The following is a 19245-nucleotide window of genomic DNA, read 5'->3' as shown; positions in this document are numbered from 1 at the left end:
TGTCAATAAGATATTTTAAATGTGTATGTACATGTTTTTTTTAAGAATTTTTGGTTGCGTGTTCTGCTTCCTTCTTTTTTTCTTCTTCTTCTGCATCTAATCGTCTGCTCCTCCTGTTTTCTTTCTTCATCTCTGTGTGGTCGCGTCTCCTCTGATATTGCCGTACGATGCTGCTCTGCTTCTTTCCTTCTTGTTCTGTGTTTGGGCTTTGCTTCTTCTTCCTTTGCTGGTCTCGTCTTTCTCTGGCTGCGTATGTGTGTGCTCCTTCTGCTTCCTTTTTTTGCTGCGTCTGACTTTTTCTTTTGTCATGGAAAGCAATGTTTTGGGGTGGGTGATATATCATTTCACCCACCCTTTTATTTTTATTTATTTTTTATTATTATATTATTTTTTATTTTGTTAACCTAATTTTAAAGTTAATTTAAAAAAGTTAACTTTCAAAAGTTAATTCTCAATGTTCTAAATGGTTGGGATAATTTGAGAGAGATTTTTTCCTTAAGTTTAAGCAAGAGTTTTTTAAATTTTGTTAAATTATTTATTTTTTTAAACAAAATCCTAAAAAGGATTAATTATATATATATATATATTTTAATGAACAAAAAGAAAGAAAATCCTAACCAACAAAAGATTATCTAAAATAAAATTAAATCCTATTAATTATTTTTTAAAAATATAATCCTAAAAAAGATTAAATTTTATTTTTATATTTTTAAATTTTTTTGTTATTTATTATTAATTTTATTAAATTAAAAAAATATTTAGATAAAATACAGTGTTCGTAGCACCTTTTATCATCTAAACATTTTATTTTTCTGTACAACTCTTGACAGCCTGCCTCAATAATCAAATCCACCCCACCAAACCCCTGCCCCCCCCCCCAAAAAAAGCCAAAGAAAAAAAAAGATATTCCTCACATGCAAAGTCTCCAACAAACCCATTCTTTCAGACGTAAACCTCTCCAAAACTAACCTCTTTCATTCCTACCCCCTTCTCCAAATGCTGCTTTCTTTCTGACCAGATCAAAATTCAGCAGCATCTATCTTCACCTTCACTCTTCCTCCACTTAGGGCAGACCAGCTCAAAGCTCTCTCAATACTCTTGCCAGATACAGTCCTCATTTTCCTACTATCAACCTCCCAAAATTCCCTTGCTAACCTAATTGCCCTTGATAAGCAGTCCACATCAATCTCCACACCCTCAAACACAAATCTTCTTCATCATCATCCATCCCTCTACCCATCTATCAAACTTATCCACTCCCACCTTCCCAAATTTCAAAGCCAAAGGTGATCCAAACCAGCAGCCTCTGACCCAAGAACACAAGAACAATCTACCCTACAGATATCACAGACAGGTTTATCATTCGAAAAGATCTTTAATGACCAAGACAAATACATATAACAACAACAATCTTCTATAACTCTTTCTAACCCACTCTCAAGATTGTAATTGACAGATTTCCCCAAATTCTCATCATCATCAAGAAAAGATCTCATCATCAGTGATACGCTCATTAGTCATTGCTTTAAACTGGACTTGGATCTCATGGTATACTCTGCTACAAGTTGGGCAAAAGAAGATGACTTATTCTCTAGCAATCCTGTGGGTGTGTCACACTCCTCAATCAGTCCTGCATCAATACCATGGAAATTATATATAAATTGAAAGGGTACATCAAAGTACAGAAACTAATCAAGTTCAAAAAATAATCAACTATCATCTTAAGTTGATCTTGATTGAGCAGCGGAACCATATCACTATCAAGGACAGAAGTTATTCTACGTGCAATGATAATAACTGTACACTCAGAGAAGTGTTGCCGAAGAATTTGCTGAATCAAATTATGTGTGGCAGTATCAACTGATGCAGTAGCTTCATCAAAAACTAAAACCTTACTTTTCTTCAGTAGTACCCTACCAAGACATACCAATTGCCTCTGACCCATGCTCCAGTTCTCACCATTTTCGCTAACTACACCCATTTTCACAAAAGCAATCAGTTTTCATTTCTGGGATCAGACATAGTATAATATACTATCTCTTTATGTTCATAGGAAAAAAATAGAAGACAAACCTGCAGAACGTAACATTCCTTCTTTCTTTTGAACTATGTCTTTAAGTTGACATTTTTCCAGAGCCTAAAAGCATATCAATCCATAAAGGAAAAGCCATATTAAGAAACATACATAACCAATGTTTGTGTGTATGCATGTGTTTATCAAATAATACCAACTTACCTCCCAAATCTGTTCATAGTGTACTCTTCCAGTGGGTCCAGGTTACTTCTTACTGTCCCCTCAAACATGGTTGGATCTTGAGGAATGGTACTAAGTCTAGACCTCAAATCATGAAGTCCAAGTGAGGAGATGTTGATGCTGTCGATCATAATTCTCCCAGCAGTTGGCTCAATGATTCGAAGGAGTGTTTGTATGAGAGTCGTTTTACCACTTCCTGTTCTCCCTACTATGCCAGTTTTTAGTCCTCCAGGGAATTTGCAAGTCACACCACGCAACACAAGTGGCAGATGAGGGGCATAACAAACCTTCGTCATCATATGCATGAATATTTAGAATCATTTGCATGCAATATTAAAATGTTAAATGAATTGACATGATTCATCTCCTTAGCAGGCAGAACCGTTCATTTTTGAGGATAAATTCCAAACCTTAATAAATGGTAAACTTATGTATTACAAACTATTTGCCACAAAATTACACGAAAACAAGATCCTAACATGCTATATATGATTGAGATGCACACTTGGAGTCAAAATCATTACTTGCTCACATTACCTGAAGATCATGAATGTCGACTTCTCCATGTGATGGCCGAGAAGAATCTGTTTGAGTTTCTTCTATTACAGGAGGTTCACTTGGAATGCAACTGTATTGTAGTATTCTTTCTCCTGATATAATTTTTGTTCTCCATCTTGCATAAAGTGGTTATCAAGGAAGCTTGTAATATGTTTAGATTAAGTCCATATGTGACAACTAAACCAGCAATACCTTTAGAAATAAAAAAAAAAAATAGATAGAATAAATAACTTCCATTATGTAAGTTGATCAACTATCAATAGGTTAAGATTACAAAATTGAATTAGGTACCTGGATCTATAGAACCCTTTGGCACTAATACCAAACATATTAAGGAAAAGGCAAAAGTGATGGAAGACACATATCCAAGCGAAAGCACAACCATTCCATAGCACCAGCATTATTGAACATTGGTTGAGAATACTTATCCATTAATTTCATGTTTGTTTCTGCAAATCTTGATTCTTGGTTAAAGCTCCTGATGGTGGTTGATCCTGAAATTGTTTCAGCAAAGTGTTGAATGATTGGAGCTTTACATACTCCAACTAATAGAGATTGTTCTCGAGCAGCTGATATATAATATTGCTGCAGAATGACAAGATTGTATGGCATAGTTGTTAAACAGACAACATGATATAGTATTCATATGTAACATAAAGTTGGCAAATAAGTGCATAATCTTTGTTGGCAGAGCCAATGCAGGAATGAAAAGGAAGAATATACAAGAAATATGTGGAAGCTTATTTCATGCAAGACTACATTCTTAAAGCAAAATACCTGGTACCAAATGCGGATTGATATCACAGTTATAAAGATGGTGGAAACCTGCCATGCACCTTGAGACATTACTACTATATTTCCCAGGAGCTGGATTACAATGTAGGCGAATGGCCCAACTTGATAGGGAATGCTTAGATCCACTGCACTTTGGTCTGTAGAAGTCTACAGGAAAACAAAGATGAAGAAAAACTGTTAGTGACTCAATGGATTATTCTTGATACGTAGTTAATGAAGAAAACCAACATGATGAGAGAGATAATTAATTTGAAGGAGAAAGTTGTATAAGATAGATAAACTGCAATATTTTATTACTTTTTAGCTAAGATAAGAAAACAAGAAATAAAAAATGGATAATCCAGACTTCTACTTACTCCATTAATGATTCTTCCACTAGGAGTGGCTTCCAAAAATGACATAGGGGCACGGAAAATGCACAAGTGCATTTTTCTGAAGAGTACAGTTGAAATCTTAATGCCAGCTACAGAAAGAAGTATTGCTATGGCAAGGATGAAGAGAGAACTTCCAATGGATATAGTAATATAGGTAGTTATAAGAGTATAGGCTGTGATTGTTGATTCCACATCTGATGAAGTAGGTGTTGCGCAGGCCATCCAATATTTGCTTCTAATTTGAAAAAGTTGAAATAGAATTTGTCCCAACAATAGACATGGTACAAGAGCTCCTCCATATGCTGTTGTAATAAATTTCCAATAGATTGAAAACCCAAACCTTTCTCCCTCTCTTCCTCTTGAACAAGTAGGCCTTTTGGTTCAACTGCACCTGTTTTCCCACTGCTTTGTGTATCTTTGTTTACCTCTATTTCTTCTTTAGCTTTTGCACCAGAGATATTTATTGGGAAAATGACAATGAAGTTCCAAAGGACTAATTTTATACTAGTTAAGTCCTAAATAATTGTAAAAGGCCAATAAAGTCCCATGTTATTTTTCACAAATCAAACTTACAAAAGAAATGACAAAAATTCCCTTATGATTAAATATAACATGTACACTCATCATTAATGAGTGTTGAAGAATACCCACCATTAATGAGAGCTGCATGTAAGTGGTGGAGTTACACGTTGAAGAATACCCATTATTAAAACAAAGTTGTGTTTGGAAGAGGTGGAGTTGCCTTAATTATTGACTCAAGAAAGCTTAAGGAGTTGTGCTAGTGCGTTTAGATAGGTGTGTCTTTTTTTTTTTCCCTAAATCCCTGCATCTAAACAAAAAAGTTTACTCCATTAAGGTCTGATTTCTTGCAAAATGGCTCTCGTAAGGAAAAGATGGAATGGTTTTTTGCAAGTGAACATGAACTTTTTTTTTATTTCACGTTTCTAAAGATTTGGCATGAAGATTCGACCTTTTGCAATTGAAAGTGTAATAATTTATCATCAAGTGTCTATATTTTAAGATGGAATGCTGTCACTGCTTCACTAATGAAAAAATCACTTATGTCAAAAGTAACTTGTTTCTAAGTGATATATTATTATATTTTATTTTGTTTATTATAGGTTGATATCATTGGGTACGATGGAAAGTAGTTGTTTAAAGAAAATTTTTTGTTATTTTCATTTTGGTGGAGATATTGTAAAAGATATGTATGGGACAATGCATTATGATAGGGGGAGTTGTAATGGAAGAATGATTAGAGAAGGAATGTCTCATGAAGGACTTGTTAGATTAATTTCATTATGCTTGAATTGTGATTTAAATGGAATAGAGTTGAAGTACACAGTAAAGTTTGATTGTAATGCTCTTTTAGACCTTAAAAATGATGAAGGGATAAATCAATTAATGAAATTGAATGTTAATTTTGCTCATGTGTATGTCATTAGGAAGATGCAACAAAGTACAAAGGCAACAAGAGATTCAATTGATGGGTAAGTTTTTTTAATCGCTGCATGATTAATATTATGCTAATATGAATATGAATGGTAGTAATAAACATGATTTGAATGGAAATGCAGAGTAGGATGTTTAGTTGGGAATTCACATGCTACACAAGATCTTGAAATTCTACCATGTGCAATATAAAGTATCCCAACAACAATGCCTAAGCTAAATACAACAAAGTGGAAGGATTTGCTAGTAGGACCTAGGCAGATTTTTGCAAGTGCTGATGATTGTAGACAAGCAATCTACAAGTATAGTATTGCACACAGGTTTAAATATAAATTTGTGAAGAACAACACAAATAAAATAATTACAATTTACAAGGCAAAAGGATGTCAGTGGAAGATATCAGCATATTCATTAAGGAAGTCAATGCCTTTACTTTGTGTAACAACTTTCAAGAATAAGCACTTACATTCTACTTAAGAAGACCTTGAAGTTTCTTACAATGCAAGGTGCACACTGACTTCATCTATAATTGATGACATAGTAAGGTATAATGTGGAAAAAAGACTCAATGAAATCAAAGCTGACATATATAGAGACTATGGCATAAGTCTAATTTATCGTCAAGCTTTAAGAGCGAAAGAGAGGGCATTGGTGGAAATAAATGGGCTTCCTGACCAATCATATATGTTTGTTCCTTGGTTGTGTAATAGACTAATGGAGATTGATGCTAACACTATAGCAAAATGGGTGGCTTCTGAGAATAATAGATTTGAACATTTATTTATTACATATGGTTGTTCCATCAAAGGATTCTTACTTGGGGCTAGGCCTATTTTATATATGGATGGATGTTTTCTTAGTGGTCCTTATTGGGGCACCTTACTGGTAGCTTCAGCTTACGATGCCAATAATGAGTTGTTTCCATTAGCTTTTACAATAGTTGGTAGTGAAACTCACAATGATTGGACTTGGTTTTTGCAAAATATTAGAGATATCCTTGGTTTGCTACAGGTAACTATTGTTTCTAATAGAAATAATGCTATTATTAGTGCTATTAGAACCATATTTAGTGGCGATCGACATGCATTTTGCTATCGACATGTCAAGGAGAATTTTAGCTCTGAGTTTAACAAAGTTTGTAGGGAAAGGGGAAGGAACAGCAAGGAAGAGGCACTAAAGTTGCTTAATCACATTGCCTATGCAAGGCATGAGCATGAATTTCATATAGCCATAAGAAATTTGAGGATGTTCTCTCCACAATTAGCAAGATGGGTTGAAAATCAAGACAATATTAATCGGTGGGCACTATCGTTGTTCCCATTTCGATATGGGATAAGATAATAACCAACTTAGCCGAATCATTCAATGCATGGATTCTTGAGGAGAGGAGGCATAATATATGTGTTCTTATAAATGAGCATAGGGACAAGTTGAGCAAGAAATTTTTTGCAAGGCAGCCATGAGTAAGTGGAAAAGCATAATTGGTCTTAATGTTGAAGCAAAGTCGAAGGAAAATATTTTCAGGGCAAAAGTTATGATAGTTTAGCTGCATGGCTCACATATTGCATTGGTTCGGACATTGTGTGGAGAAATGTATAGCATTCCTTGCCCACATGCCTGTGCAGCCATAAAAGAAGTGCATGGTAATGTGTATAACTATGTCGAGGAATGTCATCTTCGTTGCTCACAGGAGAAAATATACAGTAGCACTATACATCCTGTTAAGACCCATGAACCAAACCTTTTTGCTGCCTCCTAGAACATCTCAACCATCTGGCAAACCTCCTTGTGTGAGGATCGTGTCTCAACATCAACAAAAGAAGGCTTATCATTGTTCTCGCTGCCATGAAGCAGGTCATACGTGGAAGAGGTGTAGAAATCCAAATTCAAGTTGATGTTACTGTAAATGGGTTACCATATGAACTTGAATTTGGGTGACATACACATATGGGTTATTTTAAGGGTTTTTTTTAGCATATAGCAGCCCTTTTTTTGTAAATCCAAGTTGATGTTTCTATAACATGAGATTAGATCAACTTGAATTTGGTTGACATATATAAGTTTATGTAGATATATATTGGTAGTATTAGGGTTTTTTTTGGTACATAGCAACCCTTCATTTGTAAATCCAAGTTCATGCTTTAGTGTATGTGGACAGATGATATGTGCAGATGCATTAGATGAATTAATACATGTTTCTTACCAGCATAGTTCATATCTTCTGTGATCATTAAAAGTGTGCCGTCTTAAAATTTCAAATAGAGGTAAGAAATTATTCGTAAAGAAGTTGCAAAATTTGTATGTCAGTTGCAAATTACTAGAGGCATGTCAAAAATTAATTTGGAAGTTTGCAAATGCAAGAATTAAATAGTTCTTCGATCCAAAATTTTAAGTATGAGTTGCAAATTTTTTTTAAGGAAGTTGCAAAATTTGGTGTCTCAATTAGAAAATATTGGAACGCTGTCCTAAAAAAAAACTCTTGTAAGAATTAAATAGTTTTTCGATCCAAAATTTTGAGTATGAGTTGCAAATTTCTACTAAGGAAGTTGCAAAATTTGGTGTCTCAGTTGGAAAATACTAGAACGCTGTCCTAAAAGAATAACTCTGATAAGAATTTAATAGTTCTTCGACCTAAAATTTTGAGTACGAATTGCAAATTTCTCCTAAGGAAGTTGCAAAATTTGGTGTCTCAGTTGCAAAATACTAGAACACTATCCTAAAAGAATAACTTTGTAAGAATTTAATAGTTCTTCAATTTAAAATTTCGAGTACCAGTTTCAAAGTTTGCCTAAGGAAGTTGCAAAATTTGATGTCTCAGTTGCAAAATACTAGAACATTATCCTAAAAGAATAACTTATAAAAATTTAATAGTTCTTTGATCTAAAATTTTGAGTATAAGATGCAAATTTCTCTTAAGAAAGTTGCAAAATTTGGTGTTTCAGTTGCAAATTACTAGAACTTTGTCATAAAATAATAACTCTTGTAAGAATTTAGTAGTTCTTCGATCCAAAATTTTGAGTACGAGATGCAAATTTCTCCTAAGGAAGTTGCAAAATTTGGTGTCTCAGTTGCAAATTACTAGAACCCTGTCCTAAAAGAATAACTCTTGTAAGAATCTAATAGTTCTTCGATTCAAAATTTTGAGTACGAGTTGCAAATTTCTCCTAAGGAAGTTGTAAAATTTGGTGTCTCAGTTGCAAATTACTGGAATGCTGTCCAAAAAGAATAACTCTTGTAAAAATTTAATAATTTTTCGATCCAAAATTTTGAGTACGAGTTGCAAATTTTTCCTAAGGAAGTTGCAAAATTTGGTGTCTCAATTGCAAAATATTAAAACGCTGTCCTACAAGAATAACTCTTAAGAATCTAATAGTTCTTCAATCTAAAATTTCGAGTACGAGTTGCAAATTTCTCCTAAAGACGTTGCAAAATTTGGTTTCTCAGTTGCAAAATACTGGAGCTTTGTCTTAAAGGATTTAACTCTTTTACAAATTTAAGAGTTCTTCAATCCAAAATTTCGAGTACCAATTGCAAAGTTTGCGTAAGGAAATTGCAAAATTTAGTATCTCAATCATAAAATACTAGAATGCTGTCCTAAAAGAATAACTCGTATAAGAATTTAATAGTTCTTCGATTCAAAATTTTGAGTACAAGTTGCAAATTTCTCCTAAGGAAGTTACAAAATTTGGTATCTCAATTGCAAATTACTAGAGCTTTGTCCTAGAATAATAACTTTCTTAAGAATTCAATACTTACCACACCCAAAATTTTGACACACAGTTGTGACATTGGCTATATATAATTGATTTGGTTGCTTGTTCAACTTGCTTGATAGTCACAAAGAATGTTTTATATCACTTCACTTGTCCTAAAATAATAATGCAATTAGAAAATTCCATGATTTATTTGTTACATTGAATTGGATCACCATATGATTAAAGTAATATAAGTAACAGCCCAACTGTATCAATTGGCAAGAAATACACATTATTTTAATTTGTTGAAAACAATAAGTATTAATTAGTATCTGTGATATAAAATCAGCATGGAGGTGTTGGCAATCTTGTTCAAACAAAATCATAATTTAGTTAGCTAAAATGCATGCATGTGACCGAGTTCTGATCAAATAACATGTTTTGGATACAAAATTAACCAAGCATATCTCACAAAGGCCAGCTCAATTTTGTGGCCAAACATCCTATTTTTATAAGCCCTGTAATTTATTGGTAAAAATATTCTTATAAGGCTTAAAATTTAGATACAGCTTCAAATTCAATTGAACATGTCCTCACTTTACAAACTACATAGTCTACCTTCAACTAAGACACTCAAGGGAAAAAATTAAGGAAGAGGCAATTTTTACAAAATCAGAATGGTGAACGTTGATGAGGAGCAAGATCTTCAACAAGGCAAATGCATTACACCCATCAAAGATTAATGATGAAAATAAGTCACAGATTAAAAATTCATCTAGACTTCTTTCCTACCCTCTTTGGTCGATTAGCTATCGAGACAGAGGCAAAAACTTTATTTCTCACTTCATTTCTTGTGTAATTTACCAGCCACCACATCACATCCACCCTAAACTGTCTTAGTTATTCCTAAAAAAACATAAAGAAAGTTTAAGTTTCACATTGATAATTGGAAGAAAAAAATTAAAAAGATTGTAGATCACATATGCATACGTTTGAAAAGTCCTCCATAGTCAGTCCTCCTTTTCTTCTTCTACCATCCCATTCTGCACAGTACTTTATCACATATACCCTACAATTATCTCTACAAATATGAGCAATTAAGATAAGGCAAAATGTCTACTTGAAATGAAAGGTAGTTGTTTTCATAGACAGTTACTTACACATGACTCTATTTGAAAAGTTCTTCAAATATCATCTCCATCTGAAAATCCTCTCCATATTTCTTCGGGTCACATGCTTGTAACAACTCAATTATGCAAGTTCTTTACAAATAGTTTCAATGTTAGATAACCATTCTCATCTAAAAATTTAAGTAACCTAAAGTAGTTATGCAAAAGCACTAATAAACCATACCATAAATCAAGCCATCATCTTCTTCTCTTTAAATAACTTCCCAGCTAATAAATCAAGGATGAAAAATTTTTCATTTTTTAAATTAGCACAATAACAAAACTAGTGATTGAACACAAGCATGGGTAAGAAGAGGTAATCACAATTTCGAAGGTTATATCCAAGTTTATCGGGCATAAGCATCTTTGATCCTTAAAAATAGAACATCTTAACTTTTTATCCCTTAGGTTGGCCATAAATTCTGAATCAAATATGTACCTTTACACCTTTCCTTCATGAAATTGCTCACCAATCACTTTTGTGACCATGCTCATGGCCTATAAAGACCACATCCAATACTCAATGTACTATCCAATTAAGCAATTAATTAAAACTGTCAGACATACCACTGTACTTATCCATTTTTTTAGGACAAAGACTTTAGCATTCAGCCCTAGTTAAGTAGTAATCATACATCTCAACGACATACCTACTAAAAAAAGTGTTATGATATCAAACATAATGCACCATAATTATCAAAATGTAATATCACATTACTTACTCTTCACCCTCTGCTTCATTGGTCAACCTAGTGCAATATTTATATATTTGTTGTTCTTTCATTAGGATTTCATATGTTCTCCTCCTCTTCTTGCCATCTTGTCTTTCATCACTTTCTTCCTTACCATCAGAGCTTTCATCTTCATCTTCTTCAAATCTAGCTCCAGCTACAATTTCATGTCCATCATCATCCTCATCTTTATCCCCATCTTCATCCCCAGCTTCATGTGCATCTTCAGCTTCATCTTCGCCTTTGTCTCCATCTTCATCATCTTCTTCAGCTTCATCTTTATCTCCACATTCCTCTTCCTCCACTTCTTCTTTGCTTGGTTCGCCAACCTACACAATAGCTTTACTATCAGATATTTGAAGTTGGTCAAGACTTTGTTGCAACTTCAGCACTTTACTTGCAAATGTATTAGCATATTGCAAAAAGTCTTCGTTTATCTCCCTCACACCCTAAACAAGTTTTAACACCAAGCTTATTAAGCAAGTGAAAACTAAAACATAAATAATAAATTATGGACATTTATATACTGGGTGAGTTATCACTGCAAGTAGAGGTAAAACTTCAGACACTTCATTAGTCTGACCACCATAAAGAATGCCATGGATGCTTTCTTTTTCCAGCTTAACCTGTTTTTGCACCATGTATTGGTTCCACAAATGCATCACGGGCGTTCCACCATCTACTGGCGGTGTTGGGCCCAATGGAAAATGGTGCATGTAAAATATCTGCACCAGAAAGATAATTATAATCTAACCAATAACAAATAAATTAGAACAAAATATAGAAGGATTTCAAATAGTCTATACCAGTAAGAAAAATAAGCATCCTCCTGCATTCTTCTTCCTTCGTCCACTCTTTAATGCTGTCTTATAAGTCAAAATTTCTCTAATAAGCTCCGGTAACACAAAAGAGGCCAATCATATTCTTGAAAATTTTTCTTCCCACTCAAACTTTTAATACTCCTCATACTAACAGTTCTATTTGTTGTAGGACAAAGAAATGTTCCAAGAGTGAATAACAAAAACACCGTTTCAAAAATTTTTTAGCCTCGCCGGATATTACCATATTCTTCAACTCAATGAAGGGTTTGCCAAGATAATTCTTCTTTAATGCCTCAGTTCGTTGTCATCGTCTAAAAAGATGGCTTTCCCACCATAAGGCACACCTAAGATAGTGTGCACAACCTTCCCATTAACACTTACTTTCTTTCCTCTAATTTCAAGTGTTGAGGTTGGTGTGTCAAAAGCAAAAATTACTTGTTTACACAACTCCCTCGGTAGTTTATTAAATTTAAAATCTAAAAGAGCTTGGAACCCCATTTTCTTGACCTTGGTACATAACGTTTTATGTTTGGATATGTATTCCACAACTTTCTTGAACTAGCCAGGAGAGCAACACGTATTAAATGGAACCTACAAACCAAGAGGAATAATATAACACCGTACAATGCATAACAATCATATTAAAAAAATCATTAATTTAAAATAAATACAAGTGAGTGATACCGTTGCCGTGAAACAAGATACTGATTCCTTGCCTCGTCCATCTAACGAAGTCATATTTCTATATCTTTCTTGTTCAGCATTTAATAATTTTTGCCAACTTTCTCTCATTGAGTCATTAGCTTCTATAAGACTATTGAATTTTTTTTCATTTTTTTAAGAAACTCTTTCTTCAAGTTGTCGTATCTTGACTTCTTTTTTAGTGTAGCTTTCTTGTTATCCATAATTTCTTGCTGTCTCATATGCAAATTACATTTTTCTAGTTCATTTTTTTAAGAAACTCTTTCTTGAAGTTGTCGTATCCAAACTTCTTTTTTATTGTAGCTTTCTTGTTATCCATAATTTCTTGGTGTCTCATATGCAAATTACTTTTTTCTAGTCTATAACAAAAGAAAATGAAATAGATTCAGCCCAATGTTACACCCAAAAACACACCAAAAACATATACACTGACATGGAATAGTGAACATGTAAGGTGGCAGCTTTTAATTCAGCCAAATTCTCTCCATTCTATCTTATTGTCTGGCTTTTACTTTTCTCGCTATTTAATTGATTCGGATATCACAAAAATGAGGAAAAGCTATGAGTGGTCAACATTAAAAATATCAAGCCACTGTGATTACATATAAGCTAAACTAAAGGACATGTATACGCAGTGATTACAGTCCCAAGCCACATCATTACAAATATAATCTCAATACAAATGCTAGAAATCCTCTGAAACACACACCACATAGACATAATAAACACACACACAGCTAGCTTTTGAAAATTAAATCCATAAACATCATATTTTCACTTTAGCTTAAAATATAGCCCCATCTCTCATCCAAGGGTCATTTAAATGTCATTAGAACTAGAGTTAGAAAGCACTCCCCTTGCTTTAAGTCTATGCTCTGATTTAAAAAAATGTCTAAATAGAAGAGAGACATTTGGGTTAGGCAGCTTTTGAAGTGTAGGCATCCTAATTATTAAGAACTCTAAAACATATATACATATATATATAATATGAATGAATGGATCATGAGATATATAAAATTACAAAATAGTATATTGTTGGGATATATACAACACTTAAGTTTTAAATAGGTTTCAAGTGCTTGGCAAAACTAAAGAATGCACATACCAAACACCACCTAAAAGATTCTTCATATTTCAATGTATCTCATCATAATTTGGCTACTATAATCATAAATGGGAAGGGTACCAATGCACACATTATCTCTTGGTGTAACAAACTTAGAACCTCACATAAGAGGAAGCAAAACAAACATTAGAAGATATGAACAAGAACCAAGTCTTACAAGATGCTACTCAAATTGGAAACACCATATTGATATGCCATATTTTATTACAAAAATTAACACCTAAATAGAAGTATTTTACAAAATCTCCCATGCATATTTCCACAACTTAAATTGGTTTATCATAAAACAAATGAGTTTACTTAAATGTTTAACCAAATTGACAGTTTAACTTAAACAAAATCAAAATGATCACTCCAGTTAGTCTGAGTCAATAAATATTCATTGTTCTTGCATTTTAAGCAGCATTTTATTTCTACATTATCAGCCTTTGATCAGTCCAATGTTTGAATTTATGATTATTACAATTCTTAAATTGTAAGCCTACACTTAAACAACTATTCACATAAAAACATTGCAAAGTTGATGAATTAAGCAGTCTGCACCTTGATATAGACCTTTAAAGTTAATAAAACGTAGAATAGCATGATCAAATGCTAATTACCATTGGATAAAGTCACTCGCATTCACTAAAATGAGTTCATAACACAAACTAGTTTCAAAATAGCATAAAATTACTAGACCATCTTTTATTAGCAAATTTCCTAAAATCCAAATATGACAGAAAACCAAAGTCCACTAGCCAAATCAAATATCCCTAAGCTCAATTCCAATATAGAAAAGACAAAAACTAGGAAAATTTCCCAGTTGAAAGATTCATACATACTTCTTCTAACTTGGAGAACATACGTCTGAAGCCAAAATATGCAGGCAGCTTAAGGACAGTCAGACACAACATAAACAGTAATAAGTAGTAATACACACTAAATATCATTAAATGACAGAATGAGAGACAGGAAAGTCCCGGTGATACATTGAGGGACAAAGCATGCTATTATTTCCCACGGATCATATACCAAGGAATTTGAAATGTGCTGGTTTGGAATTCTAGAAAAAAAAATCTAAGGCACAAGCTAAGCCTTTAAAAACCTATCGAACCAATCAGATGCTTCTTTCATCATGGATGGTGTTGTTTGATGCTCAATTCCAGGTTCTGCAATCAGCTATAGCAAAGAGATCATATATAAATGAAAATATATATCTTGGAGAAAATAGTGATGGAAAAACTTTTATCCCCATATCAAATTAAAATATGAAAAAAAACTATATAGAATAAAACCCAAGACTTACTCAAGTAATCTTGGTAGTTTTTGTTTTCATTAATTATTGATACAGCGAGAATGAATCAATTAGAGCCTCGTCTCACTACCCATATCTTCATTAACCCCAACCCCTCCCTAAATTGTGTTTGAACAAATAGTCTTATTTGTGTGCAACAATGGCCCATTGTCTAAGGCACAGATCCAAATGTGAGTGATGCAGAAAGAATCAAATAAAACACGTAACGTCATCAAAATATCACATGATTCAATTTTCAATAATAAAATGGCAAAATGGATGACCCTCGCACAAACAACCCACCATTTATATGTACATGCACTTGTTTGTGGCTATGATAGCAGGGCAAGATTGTAGTTTGAGTAACTTTCCTTTCAATCTTTAGCCAAGGGCGGGTTGGAGTTACACAGTTTAGGGGTGATTTGCCCTAATCCCCTCTCGCCCAAAAATTTTTTTCACATGTATGTATATATGTATAACATTATTACCTAAAAAATTTTAAAATCTACTACCCTCATCATAAATTTTTTAAACCCAAACAAGATTCCCCCCTGGGTTTTGTACCTGATTAGTGTATCCTCCAACGAGAAGGGACAGAGAGAAAATAGAGAAGAGACGACAAGCAATGTATCCTCCAACAAATTAATCAAAACAGCTCGCGTCAAGGCAGAGAAGCTTTCCTCCAGTCAATCAATCGAAAGAGCTCATACTAGGGCATAAAAGCTTTCCTCTAGTCAATTAATCAAAATAGCTCCTCGCTATGGCAAAGAAGATCAAAATAGAGCTCATTGCTAGGGTAGAGAAGAGAGCTTGTCGCACACACGAGAACTCGTCAGCAAGGCAGAAAAGAAACCGAGCATTTCAGAGTTACTTCAAGAAGGCTGACCCAGAGAAGAGAGCTCATCGCACACAAGGAACTCATTCAGTTCAAGAAGGTTGACCCAGAGAAGAGAGCTCGTCGCATCGCACACAAGGAACTCGTTCGGCCAAAGAAGAAAACGAGCATTTTACTTGATGAAGCATGTTTCAGTCTTTTCCTGTAACATCAAAATATCACTTAAAGACTCTAGGACTTCAGTGGCCTTTTACAATTATTTGAAACTTAATTGGTATAAAATTGATCTTTTAGAACTTGATTGTCATTTTTCTATATTTATCTCTTCTGCTATACTTAATTCATCAAATACTTCTCCTCCATCCAATGAATCAAGTACAGACAAAGCTTTTCTATGTGCACCAACAAGTACTATAAAGTTAGTCCCTGAGTTAAGCAAATCATTGTACTTTCCGCATTGAGTAATTTTACCATCTTTCATGACCTAAGCATAAGGTATGATATAGAAAGATTAGAGGATACAAGACATGGTAATTTCTCTTTGAATTTATGGGGATTAAATTCGTAGAATCACTTACCAAAAAAAGATCAGCAGCAGGTAAGAACTCTAATTGATGAGTGATATAGAGGACAGTCTTTGAGCTTAGAAGACCTAGTAAACATTCCTGCCATATACAGAAGTAATGAAAGAGCTAATCAATTTTAATATTTTAACAAGTTTGATGCCATGTTACTATATAAGTTAGAAAAGCCAAATCTATATTGCATAATCACTTCTAGAAGCTACCTTAAAGAGGTGTGATCCCGTATGAGCATCCAAAGCACTAAATGGGTCATCAAATAGATATATTTCAAAATCTTGGTAAAGAGCTCGTGCAATTTGTATTCTCTATTTCTGCCCACCACTTAAATTGATTCCTTTTTCTCCAATAATTGTTTGATCACCAAATGGCAAAATCTCCAAGTCCTTCTTCAGGTAGCATGCTTTAAGGACCTTCTCATATGTTTCCCTATCCGTCTCCTTCCCAAATAATATATTCTCTTCAATCTTGCCACTTTGAATCCATGGAGACTGAGCAACAAAGGCCTTTGGTCCACACACTCTCAATATTCCTAATGTCTTTGGCATTTCTCCCAAGAAAGAAGAAAGTAGACTAGACTTGCCTGAACCAACAGTACCACAAATAGCAACCCTAGTGCCTTTAAAGATTCTAAGGTCTATATTTTTTAATGTCATATTAGGTGAAGATAAATCCCAGGAGAAATTTCCATTAATTACTTCAATTGCTATATCAGAACTACCCATTGGAAGCTTCTCCACAGCATCTGACTGCAAGTCATCAAGACAGAGGAATGATGCAATCCTATCTAGAGACACCTTAGTTTGTGCTATCATTGACATTGTGTCCGAAGACTATGAATAGATTGCTGAAGTATACGTAATGTAGCAAGTGCAGATAAGATCTTCCCTGATTCAAGTGCAATCCCTCTAAGTACACAAGTGCCGAAAGTAACCACAGATACAAATGTTAGCGCAACCCAGAAGACAAAAGTGGTGATGGCAGTTGTAGAAACATATTTCCTTAACCAGCTCTCCTCTTTCTTCCTCGATTTAATAACTTTAGACAGAAACTTAAATTCCCATCCTTGTAGTTTGAGAATTCTGATGTTCCTTAAAATCTCAGATGTGGCCTTCATTCTTCTATCTTTTGACTCCATCAATTTGCCTTGAAACCTTTTTTGCATTGACCCCAAGGGAATATTTGCCAGCATTACAATAACAGCTGCAACAAAAGCTGAAATAGTAGCCAGCCCAAGATTTTTATATAATATATACAAGGCCAACATAACTTCCAGAATCACCATCCAGAAATGTTGCATATACTGACAAAATTCGCCAACTCTGTCAGCATCGACTGCCATGAAATTGGTCATTTCCCCGGAAGTGTGCCCCAGCTTGGACTGACATGAAAGAGTCAAACCTTTACTATAAACCATTGTCACAAGCAGTGCTCGGATCTTTATTCCAACTTGCTGCAACCTAAATTTCCTCTGTCTTTGTGACAGGCACTCAATAAGCTTTGCAACAAAAAATGCTGCCACCAAAAGATATCCTTCATTCTTAGGAGTTTGTTTGCCATTGAGGTATTGAACAAAAGAATCAATGAGATGTGGACCAACAAAAGAAGCCAAGGTGTTTAAAAGTGCAAGAATAGCAGTTGCAATAATCTCTTACCAAGCTGAGAGTATTAATGATCTCACCAGTAAGTGTGGTAACTCTCTTTAATGTGCTACAGTCAGCCTAAAATTTATTTCTGAAAGTTGGAAAAGCTCCAATTACACTGTCACAACTGGCTAGTTGTGGCACATCTTGAAGCTCTAAAGTCTTCTCTTTCCCAGCAGCAATCAAAGGACCCATCCAAGAGAAGGTAAGAATGCTGAAAATTCCAGCATTTGAATAAGGAGTAACAGTTTCTGCCCCCTTGGTTTTATTTGACTCTGATTTATAATTGAAGTCAGTATTATCCTTCAAAAGTGGCTCTTGAAGAATTCTATCTCCACCCTCATTTTTCACAGAAAACCCCAGGTAACCAATGAGTATGCTCAGAATAGAGGAAACAACATCGGAAATCAAGTAATGGATGGTTAACTGAGCTTGCTTTCCGTGGAGAAAAACATTAATGTCCAGCAGAAAACAATAACAAGAAATAAGGATGGACAAAGCGCACCAAGTTCCGAAGAAAAATGTTAATCTCATATCAGCTGAACTGAAAATGAAGCTCCCAAAACGAAAGCAAGCACAAATAACACCCAAAGCAACTGTTTTAAGCACCAAATCCAAAAGGGTCACGATCATTTCATCAGACCAATTCTCTGCATACCAATAGAAGTAATACATTTGACACATGGCAAGATTAAATGCTGAAGCACCCAGAGTACAAAACAGAGTTCTAATATTCAGAATGCTTCTAAATTTCTCTTTGGAACCATCTCTGGCATCCTCTGCAATTTCATTCCGCATCCGTGAAAGGGAAAAAGCAAGTAAAAGCAAGTAACTATACTAGATGGAGAGAAGCTGACAACAAGCGTAAGAAAATGGGGTTTAGCTGAAGATGAGCCGCCAAAACAAACAACATAGCTTACTTGAGTATGAATAAATTAACTGTCAAATAAGCAGCTTTCAGAAATTGGGTGTACCAGATATTTCAGTTCAGTTGTAGGTTAACGTAATGCCCAAGGAAGAAACATGAATTCAAGTGAGGTTAGTTTACAGGAAAGCGATGGAACTCTGAAATAGAATCAGACAGCTTTGTTAGAATTCAACTCAAATCTCAATGTATGTGTTGGCGACTAAGAATTGGAGAGATTATGAGAGGAAGGACTTTGAAATGTTCGGCGTATGCTTCTTCCCATCCATTATTCCACCGTGAATGAATAAAAAAAATTGTAGTTTTTC

At 34.3% G+C, this 19245-nt stretch overlaps 1 pseudogene; it reads right to left on the bottom strand.

The window, feature by feature from the left end:
- Positions 1-1517: 1517 nt before the first annotated feature.
- On the bottom strand, positions 1518-18810 carry LOC129302634 (ABC transporter C family member 3-like; annotated as a pseudogene).
- Between the last annotated feature and the right edge of the window lie 435 nt (positions 18811-19245).

Source organism: Prosopis cineraria, unplaced genomic scaffold (genome assembly GCF_029017545.1).
Source record: "Prosopis cineraria cultivar Desert tree isolate PC_DT_omini unplaced genomic scaffold, ASM2901754v1 PC2, whole genome shotgun sequence".
In the NCBI taxonomy this organism is placed as follows: domain Eukaryota; kingdom Viridiplantae; phylum Streptophyta; class Magnoliopsida; order Fabales; family Fabaceae; genus Prosopis; species Prosopis cineraria.
This window is presented reverse-complemented; position numbering and strand designations above follow the sequence as displayed.